Source organism: Camellia sinensis, chromosome 7 (assembly GCF_055761805.1).
Source record: "Camellia sinensis isolate YWXY chromosome 7, ASM5576180v1, whole genome shotgun sequence".
Lineage (NCBI taxonomy): Eukaryota > Viridiplantae > Streptophyta > Magnoliopsida > Ericales > Theaceae > Camellia > Camellia sinensis.
This window is the reverse complement of record NC_138967.1, coordinates 44,709,055-44,715,576: the sequence shown is the minus strand read 5'-3', so window position 1 is coordinate 44,715,576 and position 6,522 is coordinate 44,709,055.

The following is a 6,522-nucleotide window of genomic DNA, read 5'->3' as shown; positions in this document are numbered from 1 at the left end:
TATGTACATGGCTATCTTCAGATGCACGTCACTGTATATTTATCTGTATTATGTTCTGTTTGTGATCCTGGCATAGTAGTGGTAGCTCAATGGATATTATTTTACGTCATTATATGTTATTAAATGCTTCCGTTCAGGCCCCATAGGTTATATTCGTCAGGTTTTGTGTCCGTTTCTGAGGTGGTCATGCCCAAACTTTTAGGGGCGAGTTTGGGGGCGTAACAATATAACTACCTGAATGCCTGTGGGTGAAGGTTAGATTATTTGAATTGGAATAATGCATTGACTGTGAGTTTTAAGCCCACTAGATAGTGGCAAAACCATGTTTTCTAAGCCCACCCGAGGGTGGCAAAATCTGTATTTTAAGCCTACTTGCGAGTAGCAAACCATTTTCAAAACAAACATGAGGTGTATTGTTCCAATTTAGGCGATCCGGTCTATATTTGTATGCTGTGCGCATCACATAGTAAATCTAGGCTAATAACCGGAATAAGAACGCATAATGTTTTCAAAACTAGATATCATGGTTAGTAGAGGCCGATCTTTGATCGGGCGAGCGGGGGTACTCACGAAGTGACCTTCCCCAATCGTACCCAAGTTCCCGAGCCGAGGCAACTTTGGTGATGACGGACACGTGGCCTTAGGCAACGAGTCAGGGTTTCCTAAATTTTTCAAAATAAAATATTTAGGTGGCGACTTTGTATCTGGCAAAACAGTCCATGTTTGGCACTTCTTTCAAAAAATCTGTTTTCAAAAACGATTTGCCGGATTTGGACTCTTTGATGATTTCATCGGTCTTGCATTGTACTCTGCGAGATTAGATACAGGATCGTGACATTGAGTCCTGAACTGTAGTGAGCCCATACGAACAAAACAGGGGGGATTTCCTCCCGGGACGTTCGGGGACGTCTACACTAACTTACAAGAAATGGAGCTGCACAAATTACAATACCTACAAAAGCTTCTAAATCGACAGAAAGAGAAGAGCGTGGATAGGTACGTTATGGCCATAAGAGAATTAGAAAAAAGAGCATGCACTTGTTATGCAGAAACAATTAGATTTGACTCGGATGAGTTTGTGGAAATGATGCTTCTTGACAGTTTCTTTATCATTGAGTTATTTCGCAAGTCAATGAACAGGGAACTGAGAGATAGTGATGACCATATTTTCCAATCAAAACAAATTGTTCATGATTTACGACGTGATTTGATTTTACTAGAAAATCAAATTCCATTCTTTATCCTTGTTTGTTTGTTCAACATGACTAGGCTTCATCATTCATATAGCCATAAATTTTCTATAACATACTCATCTACATACAAATTTCAAAGCTCATAGTGGAATCCCAATCGACAACATCAAGCATCTGCTTGGCTTAGTACATTATTATTGGTGCTTTACATTTGTCGGGACTTGTAGAAATGTAAAGGTAAAGCAATGGCAATTCATAAACTTGGCAACAAAGCTTCAAGAGTTTGGGGTTCAATTCAAGATGGTTGAAAGAAGCGACAACTTGTTTGATATAAAGTTCATAAATGGGGCATTGAAAAATCCCACTCTTATCCATTACGGATAATACAGAGTCTTTCCTTAGAAATCTAGTTGCACAAGTGTTTTGTTCCCTGGATCATAATCAACCATTGTGTGTTTGTGATGATGTAGAGGTTTACACCATGTGGCACAAACTAATCAAGGTCACCATGACAAATGCCAATAACTTTAGTTATAATGAAGTTTTCAATGACGTAAATAACCATTGTATACGACGCCAATGTGTAGATTGCAAACTTATGTTGTATTTAGTTGAGGGATTTGATGAGAGATTTGGAAAGAGAAATGGAAAAGGTAGGTGAAATGTGAAAAAAATATGCCTACATTTCACATAGATTCACACACATTTTCCCTTTCCTTTTCCAAATCCCTCCCCAAATCCTCCAACTAAACACAGCGTTAAGGCGGAATTGCTTCAACAGTCCATAGGCATTTGTTGTTATACTACTGCTTACCATGGCACAAACTATCTTTTTCCATTCTTTCTTACAGTTAGGCAAAGGCAGCACTTAAGTCCCTGGTGTTGTTTCCTTAATCAAGTGTGTAAAATTTAAATATATTCAGTTACATAACATTTTTTCTTATATATATATATATATTTAATCATTTTGTGTACATAATACTTTGTTATGCAGGGTGACATAAAACTGTAGAAAAACTGATTTGGATCAGTAAAATTATTAGAAAAGAATTATTGCTCTTAATAAGATATATTGTTTAGTCAATCAAAAAAAATTTTTTTTTTTTTTGGGGGCAAAAGGTTTTATTAAAAAGACAATAAAGTAAAATAGGTAAACACCCACAAACATAATTTTGAAAGACCTAAAAAATCCATGAAAGATAATAAAGTAGTAGTGCATACGCATACTAATTCCTAAACCCTTACAAAACATCCAATGAAATCATCCACGATGTCATATTTGTTTAGACGGACTAAATAGAAGGGATTGTAATTTGTCGGATTATTTATTATGGGATTTATAGTCCTCGGACCATTTGGTTAGAAATTATTTGCATCTCGTATTTGTTTTCCCATAAGATTAGATATTTGAAAATGACTATCATATTCAATCCAATGTTTGATTGAAATATTATGAAAAAAGATAAATACTCAATAAACTATTTTATCATTTTCAATTATTTATTAAGTAACAACAATACTAATTCTGTCTTTAATATTTTAATTTTTTTACAAAAATTTATTTTATTTTATTTTTAAAAAAATTAAATAAATTTCCTTTTTAAAATTAAATAATAAAAAATCAATAAAAATTTATGTTATTTTTAACATCAAATTTTAAAAAAATTATTTTACGAAAATAATGAATATTAAATAATAAAACAAAAGGGTGAATTACACTAATAGTCCATATAGTTTGGAGCTTGTGTCACTGTGGTCCCTGACTTTTCAATTGTGACACATTTGACCTTAAATTTTGAATCTTGTTCCAAATAAGGACAATTGAAAATATCATTAGATTTTTCAAAAGTAAAATCGTCAATTTGATACAATATAAACTAATTTGACAAAAATAAATGTCAAACAAATATTTTTGAATTGTTAAAAATTATTTTTACTCATTAAAAATAAAATTATGTAAAATTGATAACTCTTTTAGACATTTATTTTTTTTTTACTAAATTAATTTTTATTATGTGTTTGGATGATGATCATATAAAATTAATTTTAAAAAATTAATCATGTAATTTTTATTAATTTTTACCAATTTTACGTAATTTTATCATTGGGTAAAATAAACTTGCCTTGTTTGACAATATCACTTTGTAGCTTAGAAGTTAAAAAGTCACTAAAGCTATGTTTGGTTTTAGCGTTTTTTACTAAAAAACACAAAAGACAAAATTGACTACATAAGTCAATAAGACAAAATATTACATCCAAATCATAATTATTATATTTTTTTTCACAAAATGTCAAAAAAGCCAAAAACAAAAACCAAACGAAACTAAAATAGCCAAATCGCCAAAAGGCAGGCTATTTTAGCTCTCCCAAATGAAGGCTAAAAAAACCAAAAAGCCAACAATCTATACGAAAAAGTTAAAGATTTTATTTTGTTTTTCTTTTTTTTTTTCACATTTTATCGTAAAAAAATAAATAAGTTATCCAAAACATATTAATTTTTTTTACCTCATATTTTAATCAAAAAATTAGCAAAATAATATGTTTCCAAACAGAGGCCCTATATATCATTTTTCAATCATTTTCCAAAACGAGTATCTCCAGGTGTTCCCCAATTATTTTAAAAGGTTTACGCCGAGCATGTCGTGCAGACTATATTACCAGAACTGCAATTTCTCTCTACATGCAAACACTATTTTGTTGAAGACTACCTAATTTCTTCATAAAAGCGGTTTAGTTCTATTTGAATCAGTCAAGTTGTTCTTCTGAAAATGGATTTTATGCTGTGTTTGGTTGGAAGATTTGAAGAGGGATTTGGAAAGGGAAATGGAAAAGATAGGTGAAATGAAAATAAAATATGTCTAAATTTCACATAGTTTCACACACTTTTTTCCTTTTCCTTTCCAAATCTCTCCTTAAATCATCCAACCAAGCACATCATTAATGTGCAGATCTTCCATTTGCATTCTAAAGAACGTAGATGAAAATCTGGTTGATTCGCCTATATATATAGTTTTGTTTACTTTAATTCCCAATTAGAAGACATTTGCAATTTTTTTATGTAAAAAATCCAACTGGGAAAAAGCCACAAGAGCGATCTAGATTTGACTCAAAACAAGCCCCATAATGATTAAACACCATTGAATCCGCAAACCGCGTTCACTATTCTCAATTCTCCGTGCTTTTTTTTATATTTTTTTTGAATTGTCAATTCTCTATGCTTGATCACCAATTATCAACTCCTTGAAACTTTATATATATATTGTGTACAAAAAATTTTGAAATTATCACATACTAATAAATAAAAAATGAAAATACTTGGGGCTTTTTTTTTTTTTTTTTTAAGAAAATAAAACAAGCAAAACTATGGTATACACTCTTAAAAATGCATACAATATGCCCTTTCAAAACTACACTACAATAATTGATAACAAAATCATAATAATTAAATAATTTTTTCACAATAATTGTATGCAATAATTTAATATTCATAACATAATTAGAATAGTTCGTTATACAACAACTATAATAATTTGTAAATAAAATTTTTATTGTATTGCATCGCTTCGTAACATAATTATAATAATTTATATTAACATTACAAAAAAATTATAATGATTCTACAAAATATAATATACATAAGTCAAAAAAAAAAGGTTTAGAGGGGCCAAGTACAATTATATGAAGCGTACAAATTACATCCATGATCCTAGCACTCCCACCAACTTAGCAGGGGCCAGGATTCCCAATGAGTTTGGTGTTCATCTCCACACGGAGATGAACATGTTGCACTATCAACCCGCCACAATGGATGCGTGAGACCTATTTCTTAATTTTGGTTCAAAGTTGAGGGGAAAAAAGTTAAAATACAAAACCATTTTCTAACGATAATATCATCAGAACAATGTCATTTGAGTTTATTAAAAATGTTTTTGAATCATTCACATAGCTTTTAATTGTGAAATTACTTATAAAGTTAGGATTTTATTTTATACACGGGGTTGTTTGGGATTTTATTAAAATCAACTACGAAAATAGTCCAAATTTGGATAAAATAGTTAATAAAGACAAAATAGATTAAAATAGTTAAATAAGATAAAATATCACAACCAAATTATAATTATTTTTTTTTTAACCATCAAAATCAACTACGAAAAAAAAAAATCAACTATTATCCTAAACTTTTTTATCCGGGTTAAAATAGTCAAAAAATAATAAACCAACTAGAATAGTCAAGTTCCCAAACGAGTCCTTAGAATTTTTGTGAAGAGTTGTTGGGATTTTCATGTGATTTTAATTTATGTTGGGGCATTAAATGTGTAATCTCTTAAATCAAAAAAGAGAAATTTAGTTATAGTCACTAGAAATATAATTTTTTGCGTCTATTTTTTTGTGACTAATTATTTAACCGTTGCAAAAAAAATCACTTTTTACATTAAAAAAATCACAAAATCATTTAACCCATCTTAACTTTAAAAAAAAAATAAAAAATAAAAAATCATCTAGACCTATCTCTCCCTTTCACTCTTATTTCCCAAATTTGTCTCCAACGGTGGTGTAGCTCATTTCCTATTGTTGCCTAATCTCTCTCTCTCTCTCAAAATCTCTCTCTCGTTCGAGACTCTCTCGCTTGAATCTCACTATCCAAATCTCTCTCGCTCGACTAAATTTGAATCTCGATTGAATCTTACTCTCACGTGATGAAGATTTGAATCTCGCTCTCACTCTCACTTGATGAAGATTTTGATCAGACGTGATGAAGATTTGAATCTCGCTTGAATCTCACTCTCACGTGATGAAGATTTCGATCGGCTGTTGATGAAGATTTCGATCGATTCATATTCGAGATTCATAATCGGTAAGTTACTTTCTATGTATAAATCCAACTCTCTGTCTCTGTCGGTAATCTAGCGTGTTTGTTTCATGCCTAGTTGATGAATTTCTGTGTTGATTTTTTCTGAATTTCTGTGTTGATTTCGATCGTTCTTTAGTCTGTGTTGTTGATTTAATTTTTCAACTTCTTCTTTATCTCGTTGTTTTGATTGATTGATCCATGAATTTTTCAATTTTCCTGCTGATATATCTGTACAAGTATATGTAAACATATGTTTTTTTTGTTTTGTTTTGTTTTGTTTTTTCATTGAATATATGGCCATCTATGGCAGCTTGACAGTACAATTAGCTTACATGTTTAGCAAGCCTGTTGATTATTGTTTGTCCAGTTTGACACAATGAACAGTAATAGTTCCAAACCACAGGTGAAATCAATAATTTACATCTTTTGATGGTACAATAGTTCGTGTAGTCTGTTGGGGGATTATTTGAAGGATGA